The sequence below is a fragment of the Pseudophryne corroboree genome, chromosome 1 (assembly GCF_028390025.1).
Source record: "Pseudophryne corroboree isolate aPseCor3 chromosome 1, aPseCor3.hap2, whole genome shotgun sequence".
Classification (NCBI taxonomy): Eukaryota; Metazoa; Chordata; class Amphibia; order Anura; family Myobatrachidae; genus Pseudophryne; species Pseudophryne corroboree.
The window spans coordinates 1,168,643,785-1,168,656,313 of NC_086444.1; positions in this window are offsets into that span (position 1 = coordinate 1,168,643,785).

Below are 12,529 nucleotides of genomic sequence, written 5' to 3' on the forward strand. Positions count from 1 at the left end.
GAGCTATAAAAGGTTAGTGGGCAGTCGCACAGACATAGGCGAATATCTAGGTGCAGGGTGTGCAGTGGAACCCATGTAATGAATATAGAACCTTTCCTCTCACCACTGTTCTAAAACAGGGGGAGATGTATCAAACCTCAGAGGGAGATAAAGCCTCAGAGGGAGATCAGCTTCTATCATTGTATAGACTGTGCTAGATAAATTATAGCTATCAACTGATTGTTTGCTATTGGCAATTTCTCCACTTTATCTCTCTTTGATCCTTCTTCCCTCTAATTTTCTTATCTTCATCTCCTGATATTTAACCAGATGTTTCTTCTATAGTATTTGTAAACTGACTGATTTACTTTCTGTACTCCTAATTAGAGAACCAACATACAGTACAGTGTGTTGACATTTAGGGGTCTATGTAACCATTGGAGAGAGATAAAGTTCCAGCCAATCAGCTCCTAACTGCCATGCTACAGGCTGTGTTTGAAAACATGGCAGTTAGGAGCTGATTGGCTGATACTTTATCTCCGTCCACTTTATCTCCATCCAAGGCTTAGTAAATATAGACCCCATAGTGTTCAGTTTACAAAACAGCTGCATTCACTACATGTAGCCAGTAACAGAAATCACAGTCAATGGTTCAATCAATACTTCACTCAGGGGGACATTTACTAAGCAGTGATAAGAGTGGAGAAGTGAGCCAGTGGAGAAGTTTCCCATGGCAACCAATCAGCGCTGAAGTAACAGCTATAATTTGAATACTATAAAATGATACAGAGCTGCTGATTGGTTGATGGGGCAATTCCTCCACTCGCACACTTCTCCGCTCTTATCACTGCTTAGTAAATGTTCCCCTCAGTCGCTGTCTGCAAAAGATTGCATGTTTTGCCACCAGAGTTTGGCCAATAGTGTTGTCAGTCTTACCCCGCATCCCATGAATCCCGCCCTCTGTTGATATGCAAAATGTGCAGCAGCAATTTAGCTGATCTCTGTCAAAAAGGGCTAAATGTATAAAGGCTATCCGTGCCATTTGGAGAAGACAAAGAGCTCTTTAATAAAATATTATCTTTATTTTCTAAAGAGCAAACTCTCCAAACTTTTTAGCTATCACTCCTAAGAGTTGTACATGGGCTACATTTTGTGTTAAATCTATGCCAGATCCTGACGCCGACATAGTGAGGCAGACATACTCACTGTTGACATAATGATTGCCGACCTTCCGTACCTAACTCCATTTCCAGCTTACATTAACCCGACTCCACAGGAATTTTCGGAAAGCTGGTGCACATGTAATGTTGCAAAAGGTATAATGACCTAGAATCTCCCACATAATAGCCCAGATCTGTGACTCTGTGACTGTGTGTATAACGCTGGGTGTGGCTAGGAGCTCTCATTGGGTTAGCAGCAGGTCTATCACACCCAGTCCACAGCTGATTGGGCGAGAAACGCACTCCCACACAGGTTACATCCAATGGGAGGCTCTGCCCTTTGGCTGCTGTGTGTTCCCAGAGCAGGATTAACAATGGGGCTGATGGAGCTGCAGCTCCAGACCCACACCCCAAAATAGGCCCACTGCATCTGCAGCACCATACCCTGCAACAATTTACACATAAAAATTGCTGAAAATACCAAAAGGGGGCGTGGTCACAGGTACAGTGACGTGACCACGCCCCTTTCCTATACTTTCAATGGAAGTTTGGAGAGCCAGAAATCGGCACAGACCATAAAAAAAAGGTACTGTACCTGCCAAAAAGGTGCAGCTGGAGGGCATGCCACTGTATCAAGTCTCTGCGCTGTAGATAGGGAGAAAAAATCCTTTTACTGCAGAATGCGCCGTATACTCTCTGAGCCCCGGAGCCTCCTCTGCACGTGATGTCACAGAAGTGCCCCCCCGCCACAGTAGCTCCCAGATCCCCAGAGGTCCTGACTCTGCAGCACAGCACCTGGCCTGCCGGCCTGAGAGCTCCGAGATGGCTAATGTAACACATAGAGTGGGTGATATCGCGGAGGGTAATGTCTGGACGCTGAATCAATGTAAAAGGTGACAGTGCTGTGCAGTGCAGTGGGTGTGCAGTGTCACTGACACTGCACAGCACTCTCACCTTTTACATTGATTCAGCCAGTCACTCAGTTCTGCCAGCCAGTCACTATTGTTAGTGCCGGTGTCCCAACGCGCCACATTACAGGGAAGTAGACGCACTAAATAAACTACAGCTCCCAGCAGCCCTTAGCGCCGAAGCATTCCGGCACTAAGGCCTGCTGGGAGCTTTAGATTATTGAGTGCATCTTCTTCCCTGTAATGTAGCGCGTTGGGACACCAGCACTAACAATAGTGACTGGCTGCTTGGCTGCTGTGCGAGTCTCCGGGAGATCCACTGCCAAAGGGAGGACAGCAGCTTAGCTGCTTCCATGAGGAGAAGCATTACCCGCCCGTCCCCCATTCGCATTACCTACGGTCCCCATCCCCGGCACCCCCACCCCACCCCCCCCTCGACCGCCCGCGATGGCTCTGGACCCCTCCCCCACCAGCAGCACCTCCGCACCCGTCCCTCCCCCACTCACGGCATCCCCGCAACCGCACCTCCCCCACCCACAGTGACTCCAGACCTCCTCCCCCAACCACATCACACCCGCACCCAACCCTCCCCCACCCACGGCACCACCACACCCACCCTTCCCCCACCCACGGCAATCCTGCAAAGCGCCCCTCCCCCATCCGGATCTCCCCTGGACCCCCTCCCCCATCCGCGTCTCCCCCGCACCTGCCAATACCCCAACCACAGCACCTACTAGGTTATTCATCAGGCCCTGCATGTGCTGTTCACGGCATTGCAAGGGGCTACGACCCCTTAACCATCGCACGCCCTTTGTTTATGTAATATTTAACCACTCACACAATTATGATTGGAGGTAATACTCCATATAATAAAAATATTGCACGCCACAAGGACATACAAGGGTTAAAGGGGCGTAACCCCTTAAGACGGTGTGAAGAGCGCCCGCAGGGCACGATGAATCACCTAGTATAGCATAGTTACCAAGTAAGCCAGGCTGAAACAGGCCAAAAGCCTATCAAGTTCAAACCATTTTTATATGGTATATGTTCTCTATAATTAAACTGTGCTAGAAACAAATACAGAAATAACTTCGGGGTACATTTACTAGACTGGAGTAGTGAGCCAGTGGAGAAGTTGCTCCATCAACCAATCAGCAGCTCTGTATAATTTTATAGTATGCAAATTCTAGATGTTACTTCAGTGCTGATTGGTTGCCATGGGCAACTTCTCCACTGGCTCACTTCTCCGTTCTTATCACTGCTTAGTAAATGTCCCCCTTAGTTTCTAATGGTTACAGCATCGTATTTGCAGTTACTTCTGCAGAGTTGGGTACGAAATCCCGGCAGTCAGGATTTTGACAGTCAGGAGATCGACAGTGGGATTCTGATGGCCAGAATCCCGGTAAGTATTTTCTTCCTAGAGATGAGCGCCGGAAATTTTTCGGGTTTTGTGTTTTGGTTTTGGGTTCGGTTCCGCGGCCGTGTTTTGGGTTCGACCGCGTTTTGGCAAAACCTCACCGAATTTTTTTTGTCGGATTCGGGTGTGTTTTGGATTCGGATGTTTTTTTCAAAAAACCCTAAAAAACAGCTTAAATCATAGAATTTGGGGGTCATTTTGATCCCAAAGTATTATTAACCTCAAAAACCATAATTTACACTCATTTTCAGTCTATTCTGAATACCTCACACCTCACAATATTATTTTTAGTCCTAAAATTTGCACCGAGGTCGCTGTGTGAGTAAGATAAGCGACCCTAGTGGCCGACACAAACACCGGGCCCATCTAGGAGTGGCACTGCAGTGTCACGCAGGATGTCCCTTCCAAAAAACCCTCCCCAAACAGCACATGACGCAAAGAAAAAAAGAGGCGCAATGAGGTAGCTGACTGTGTGAGTAAGATAAGCGACCCTAGTGGCCGACACAAACACCGGGCCCATCTAGGAGTGGCACTGCAGTGTCACGCAGGATGGCCCTTCCAAAAAACCCTCCCCAAACAGCACATGACGCAAAGAAAAAAAGAGGCGCAATGAGGTAGCTGACTGTGTGAGTAAGATAAGCGACCCTAGTGGCCGACACAAACACCGGGCCCATCTAGGAGTGGCACTGCAGTGTCACGCAGGATGTCCCTTCCAAAAAACCCTCCCCAAACAGCACATGACGCAAAGAAAAAAAGAGGCGCAATGAGGTAGCTGACTGTGTGAGTAAGATAAGCGACCCTAGTGGCCGACACAAACACCGGGCCCATCTAGGAGTGGCACTGCAGTGTCACGCAGGATGTCCCTTCCAAAAAACCCTCCCCAAACAGCACATGACGCAAAGAAAAAAAGAGGCGCAATGAGGTAGCTGACTGTGTGAGTAAGATAAGCGACCCTAGTGGCCGACACAAACACCGGGCCCATCTAGGAGTGGCACTGCAGTGTCACGCAGGATGTCCCTTCCAAAAAACCCTCCCCAAACAGCACATGACGCAAAGAAAAAAAGAGGCGCAATGAGGTAGCCGACTGTGTGAGTAAGATAAGCGACCCTAGTGGCCGACACAAACACCGGGCCCATCTAGGAGTGGCACTGCAGTGTCACGCAGGATGTCCCTTCCAAAAAACCCTCCCCAAACAGCACATGACGCAAAGAAAAAAAGAGGCGCAATGAGGTAGCTGACTGTATGAGTAAGATAAGCGACCCTAGTGGCCGACACAAACACCGGACCCATCTAGGAGTGGCACTGCAGTGTCACGCAGGATGGCCCTTCCAAAAAACCCTCCCCAAACAGCACATGACGCAAAGAAAAATAAAAGAAAAAAGAGGTGCAAGATGGAATTGTCCTTGGGCCCTCCCACCCACCCTTATGTTGTATAAACAGGACATGCACACTTTAACCAACCCATCATTTCAGTGACAGGGTCTGCCACACGACTGTGACTGATATGACGGGTTGGTTTGGACCCCCCCCAAAAAAGAAGCAATTAATCTCTCCTTGCACAAACTGGCTCTACAGAGGCAAGATGTCCACCTCATCATCATCCTCCGATATATCACCGTGTACATCCCCCTCCTCACAGATTATCAATTCGTCCCCACTGGAATCCACCATCTCAGCTCCCTGTGTACTTTGTGGAGGCAATTGCTGCTGGTCAATGTCTCCGCGGAGGAATTGATTATAATTCATTTTAATGAACATCATCTTCTCCACATTTTCTGGATGTAACCTCGTACGCCGATTGCTGACAAGGTGAGCGGCGGCACTAAACACTCTTTCGGAGTACACACTTGTGGGAGGGCAACTTAGGTAGAATAAAGCCAGTTTGTGCAAGGGCCTCCAAATTGCCTCTTTTTCCTGCCAGTATAAGTACGGACTGTGTGACGTGCCTACTTGGATGCGGTCACTCATATAATCCTCCACCATTCTTTCAATGTTGAGAGAATCATATGCAGTGACAGTAGACGACATGTCCGTAATCGTTGTCAGGTCCTTCAGTCCGGACCAGATGTCAGCATCAGCAGTCGCTCCAGACTGCCCTGCATCACCGCCAGCGGGTGGGCTCGGAATTCTGAGCCTTTTCCTCGCACCCCCAGTTGCGGGAGAATGTGAAGGAGGAGATGTTGACAGGTCGCGTTCCGCTTGACTTGACAATTTTCTCACCAGCAGGTCTTTCAACCCCAGCAGATTTGTGTCTGCCGGAAAGAGAGATCCAAGGTAGGTTTGAAATCTAGGATCGAGCACGGTGGCCAAAATGTAGTGCTCTGATTTCAACAGATTGACCACCCGTGAATCCTTGTTAAGCGAATTAAGGGCTCCATCCACAAGTCCCACATGCCTAGCGGAATCGCTCCGTGTTAGCTCCTCCTTCAATGTCTCCAGCTTCTTCTGCAAAAGCCTGATGAGGGGAATGACCTGACTCAGGCTGGCAGTGTCTGAACTGACTTCACGTGTGGCAAGTTCAAAGGGCATCAGAACCTTGCACAACGTTGAAATCATTCTCCACTGCACTTGAGACAGGTGCATTCCACCTCCTATATCGTGCTCAATTGTATAGGCTTGAATGGCCTTTTGCTGCTCCTCCAACCTCTGAAGCATATAGAGGGTTGAATTCCACCTCGTTACCACTTCTTGCTTCAGATGATGGCAGGGCAGGTTCAGTAGTTTTTGGTGGTGCTCCAGTCTTCTGTACGTGGTGCCTGTACGCCGAAAGTGTCCCGCAATTCTTCTGGCCACCGACAGCATCTCTTGCACGCCCCTGTCGTTTTTTAAAAAATTCTGCACCACCAAATTCAAGGTATGTGCAAAACATGGGACGTGCTGGAATTTGCCCATATTTAATGCACACACAATATTGCTGGCGTTGTCCGATGCCACAAATCCACAGGAGAGTCCAATTGGGGTAAGCCATTCCGCGATGATCTTCCTCAGTTGCCGTAAGAGGTTTTCAGCTGTGTGCGTATTCTGGAAAGCGGTGATACAAAGCGTAGCCTGCCTAGGAAAGAGTTGGCGTTTGCGAGATGCTGCTACTGGTGCCGCCGCTGCTGTTCTTGCGGCGGGAGTCCATACATCTACCCAGTGGGCTGTCACAGTCATATAGTCCTGACCCTGCCCTGCTCCACTTGTCCACATGTCCGTGGTTAAGTGGACATTGGGTACAACTGCATTTTTTCGGACACTGGTGAGTCTTTTTCTGACGTCCGTGTACATTCTCGGTATCGCCTGCCTTGAGAAGTGGAACCTAGATGGTATTTGGTAACGGGGGCACACTGCCTCAATAAATTGTCTAGTTCCCTGTGAACTAACGGCGGATACCGGACGCACGTCTAACACCAACATAGTTGTCAAGGCCTCAGTTATCCACTTTGCAGCAGGATGACTGCTGTGATATTTCATCTTCCTCGCAAAGGACTGTTGGACAGTCAATTGCTTACTGGAAGTAGTACAAGTGGGCTTACGACTTCCCCTCTGGGATGACCATCGACTCCCAGCAGCAACAACAGCAGCGCCAGCAGCAGTAGGCGTTACACGCAAGGATGCATCGGAGGAATCCCAGGCAGGAGAGGACTCGTCAGAATTGCCAGTGACATGGCCTGCAGGACCATTGGCATTCCTGGGGAAGGAGGAAATTGACACTGAGGGAGTTGGTGGGGTGGTTTGCGTGAGCTTGGTTACAAGAGGAAGGGATTTACTGGTCAGTGGACTGCTTCCGCTGTCGGCCAAAGTTTTTGAACTTGTCACTGACTTATTATGAATGCGCTGCAGGTGACGTATAAGGGAGGATGTTCCGAGGTGGTTAACGTCCTTACCCCTACTTATTACAGCTTGACAAAGGGAACACACGGCTTGACAAATGTTGTCCGCATTTCTGGTGAAATACTTCCACACCGAAGAGCTGATTTTTTTGGTATTTTCACCAGGCATGTCAACGGCCATATTCCTCCCACGGACAACAGGTGTCTCCCCGGGTGCCTGACTTAAACAAACCACCTCACCATCAGAATCCTCCTGGTCAATTTCCTCCCCAGCGCCAGCAACACCCATATCCTCCTCATCCTGGTGTACTTCAACACTGACATCTTCAATCTGACTATCAGGAACTGGACTGCGGGTGCTCCGTCCAGCACTTGCAGGGGGCGTGCAAATGGTGGAAGGCGCATGCTCTTCACGTCCAGTGTTGGGAAGGTCAGGCATCGCAACCGACACAATTGGACTCTCCTTGTGGATTTGGGATTTCGAAGAACGCACAGTTCTTTGCGGTGCTACTGCTTTTGCCAGCTTGAGTCTTTTCATTTTTCTAGCGAGAGGCTGAGTGCCTCCATCCTCATGTGAAGCTGAACCACTAGCCATGAACATAGGCCAGGGCCTCAGCCGTTCCTTGCCACTCCGTGTGGGTAAATGGCATATTGGCAAGTTTACGCTTCTCCTCCGACAATTTTATTTTAGGTTTTGGAGTCCTTTTTTTACTGATATTTGGTGTTTTGGATTTGACATGCTCTGTACTATGCCATTGGGCATCGGCCTTGGCAGACGACGTTGCTGGCATTTCATCGTCTCGGCCATGACTAGTGGCAGCAGCTTCAGCACGAGGTGGAAGTGGATCTTGATCTTTCCCTAATTTTGGAACCTCAACATTTTTGTTCTCCATATTTTAATAGGCACAACTAAAAGGCACCTCAGGTAAACAATGGAGATGGATGGATACTAGTATACAATTATGGATGGACTGCCGAGTGCCGACACAGAGGTAGCTACAGCCGTGGACTACCGTACTGTACTGTGTCTGCTGCTAATATAGACTGGATGATAATGAGATGTAGTATGTATAAAGAAGAAAGAAAAAAAAAACCACGGGTAGGTGGTATACAATTATGGATGGACTGCCGAGTGCCGACACAGAGGTAGCTACAGCCGTGGACTACCGTACTGTGTCTGCTGCTAATATAGACTGGTTGATAAAGAGATGTAGCATGTATGTATAAAGAAGAAAGAAAAAAAACCCACGGGTAGGTGGTATACAATTATGGACGGACTGCCGAGTGCCGACACAGAGGTAGCTACAGCCGTGGACTACCGTACTGTGTCTGCTGCTAATATAGACTGGTTGATAAAGAGATGTAGTATGTATGTATAAAGAAGAAAGAAAAAAAAACCACGGGTAGGTGGTATACAATTATGGATGGACTGCCGAGTGCCGACACAGAGGTAGCTACAGCCGTGGACTACCGTACTGTACTGTGTCTGCTGCTAATATAGACTGGATGATAATGAGATGTAGTATGTATAAAGAAGAAAGAAAAAAAAAACCACGGGTAGGTGGTATACAATTATGGATGGATTGCCGAGTGCCGACACAGAGGTAGCTACAGCCGTGGACTACCGTACTGTGTCTGCTGCTAATATAGACTGGTTTAAAAAGAGATGTAGTATGTATGTATAAAGAAGAAAGAAAAAAAAACCACGGGTAGGTGGTATACAATTATGGACGGACTGCCGAGTGCCGACACAGAGGTAGCTACAGCCGTGGACTACCGTACTGTGTCTGCTGCTAATATAGACTGGTTGATAAAGAGATGTAGTATGTATGTATAAAGAAGAAAGAAAAAAAAACCACGGGTAGGTGGTATACAATTATGGATGGACTGCCGAGTGCCGACACAGAGGTAGCTACAGCCGTGGACTACCGTACTGTGTCTGCTGCTAATATAGACTGGTTGATAAAGAGATGTAGTATGTATGTATAAAGAAGAAAGAAAAAAAACCACGGGTAGGTGGTATACAATTATGGATGGACTGCCGAGTGCCGACACAGAGGTAGCTACAGCCGTGGACTACCGTACTGTGTCTGCTGCTAATATAGACTGGATGATAATGAGATGTAGTATGTATAAAGAAGAAAGAAAAAAAAAACCACGGGTAGGTGGTATACAATTATGGATGGACTGCCGAGTGCCGACACAGAGGTAGCTACAGCCGTGAACTACCGTACTGTGTCTGCTGCGACTGGATGATAAATAATGATATAAAAAATATATATATATCACTACTGCAGCCGGACAGGTATATATTATATAATGACGGACCTGCTGGACACTGTCTGTCAGCAGAATGAGTTTTTTATTTTATAGAATAAAAAAACACCACACAAGTCACACGACGTGTGTTTAACTTTTACAGGCAGACATTCACAATACAATATAGTATACTATATACTGGTGGTCAGGTCACTGGTCAGTCACACTGGCAGTGGCACTCCTGCAGAAAAAAAGTGTGCACTGTTTAATTTTAATATGTACTCCTGGCTCCTGCTATAACCTAACTGCTCCCCAGTCTCCCCCACAATTAAGCTGTGTGAGCACAGTCAGATATTATACATAGATGATGCAGCAGCACACTGGGCTGAGCACAGATATGGTATGTGACTGAGTCACTGTGTATCGTTTTTTCAGGCAGAGAACGGATTATATTAAATAATATAAAACTGCACTGGTGGTCACTGGTCAGTCACTAGTATAACTAACTAATACTATCAGCAAAATTCTGCACTCTCTGTCTGAGTACTCCTCCTAAGCTCCAGTAAATGAAGTGTCACTGTCTCACTCTGTCACTAGTATAACTAACTAATACTATCAGCAAAATTCTGCACTCTCTGTCTGAGTACTCCTCCTAAGCTCCAGTAAATGAAGTGTCACTGTCTCACTCTCACTCTCCTATCTATTTCTTCTCTAAACGGAGAGGACGCCAGCCACGTCCTCTCACTATCAATCTCAATGCACGTGTAAAATGGCGGCGACGCGCGGCTCCTTATATAGAATCCGAGTCTCGCGATAGAATCCGAGCCTCGCGAGAATCCGACAGCGTCATGATGACGTTCGGGCGCGCTCGGGTTAACCGAGCAAGGCGGGAAGATCCGAGTCGCTCGGATCCGTGTAAAAAAAGCTGAAGTTCGGGCGGGTTCGGATTCCGAGGAACCGAACCCGCTCATCACTATTTCTTCCTACCCCTAACCCTAACCTCCCCCTCCCACAGCCTAACCCTAACCTCCCCCTCCCACAACCTAACCCTAACCACCCCCCTCCCGCAGCCTAACCCCAACCTCCCCCTTTTGCAGCCTAACCCTCCCCCTAGTATCTAACCCTTGTACTAACCTCCGGTATGTGTCGGGATTCTGGCCTTAGGGATCCCGGTGTCGATCTTCTGACTGCTGGTATTTTGTCCACATCCCCTTGTGCACCAGTTTCTTTACTTACCCCTCTGTGCACTGTGGATGTTATATGGATGTATACAGCAAACATCCCAACTTCATTGCCTTAGAAGGGACATCTCAAAACTCAGATGCAGGCGGAGGCTGAAGATGAACATATCTTAAGGAGTGACTTTCTCATCAGAATGCTACTTCCTGGGCTCAATAGAGGAAATATCCCCTGTACCAATGTTAAGTGGAAAAGATTAAAAGCCACTGAAACATGGTTGACACAGGATTAAGCGGAGAAGGTGGTGTAGGCTGTAGCTTAATATATAGCTTACACCAGATCAAAGTGTTTGTAAGTCACAAGTAGGTCTTCTGATGGAAAGCCAGCGTTCCAGCTGCAGCAGAGGAAAGTCACAGGTAAAACACACTGTGTAAATCCTGTATCGGCCCTTCAGGCTGTGGGCGGGATGTATTAACATACATCGCCGCCCCTCGCCGGTTACCGCAGCGATGTTGATCGCATATGTACTAACATATGCGATAAACATCGCGATGCGGTGACGGAGGCCCCCCGCGATACCTGTTAGGTGGTCTGCGGGGGGTCTCCGTCACCTACCCGGGGTCCCCACACTGGCTAGATGCCGGGAAGCAGCAGCAGGCTGCCCCCGGCACCTCCTCCTCCCCCCTGCAGCCGGAAGGACGTCCGGCTGCGTTGCTAGGGGGAGGAGGACACTACCTTCCGGGTCCAGGGCAGCCTGGAGGTAGGTAAGCCAGGGGGAAGGGGGGTCGGCGTCTGCGGCGGGGGTCGACGGTGTCGGCGGGTTGCTGCGGTCGGCGAAAAGAAGCTCATAGGCTTCTATAGGGTTTCGCCATCCAGAGATGGCGAAACCCTGGACGCCGAAAACGCTGCGGTAGGGTCTTAGTAAATATGAAAATGCTGTAAAACCCCCGTTTTCGGGGGTTTTACCGCATTTTTGCTTTAGTACATCCCGCCCTGTATGAGAAATATCGTACATCGGCTCTCATTCCGAGTTGATCGCTCGCTGACATTTTTCGCAGTGCAGCAATCAGGTTACTACTGCGCATGCGTCTGCACCGCAACGTGCGTCGTACGGGTACAAACAGCATCATTGCTGTGCAATGCTTCTAGCGACGAATCCATTGGCACAACCGATCGCAAGAAGATTGACAGGAAGAAGGCGTTTATGGGTGTCAACTGACGTTTTCTGGGAGTAGTAGGGAAAATGCAGGCGTTTGCAGGGCGGGTGTCTGACGTCAATTCCGGGACCGGACAGGCTGAAGTGATTGCAAGGGCTGAGTAAGTTCAGACCTACTCTGAAACTGCAAAAAACTTTTTCGTCCTGCTCGGCTGCACATGTGATCGCACACTTGCAAAGCGAAAATACACTCCCCCATGGACGGAGACTATACGTTTGCAAGGCTGCAAAAGGTAGCTAGCAAGCGATCAACTCGGAATGAGGGCCATCATGCAGTCATCTGCCCACCAGCTTTCATAGCTTTCCCCAATGAATTTACATCCACCAATAACATAGGCGCTTGTATAATTTGCTCATGGTTCTTTTCGTGCAAACGCCCGGACACACCTGCGTTTTCCCTACCACTCCCAGAAAACGGTCAGTTGCCACCCATAAACGCCCTCTTTCTGTCAATCTCCTTGCGTTCGGCTGTGCGAATGGATTCTTCGTTAAAGCCATAGCTCAGCAACGATCTGCATTGTACCCGTACGTCATGTGTGCGCATTGCGGTGCATACGCATGCGCAGTAGAGACCTGATCGCAGCGCAGCGAAAATTGGC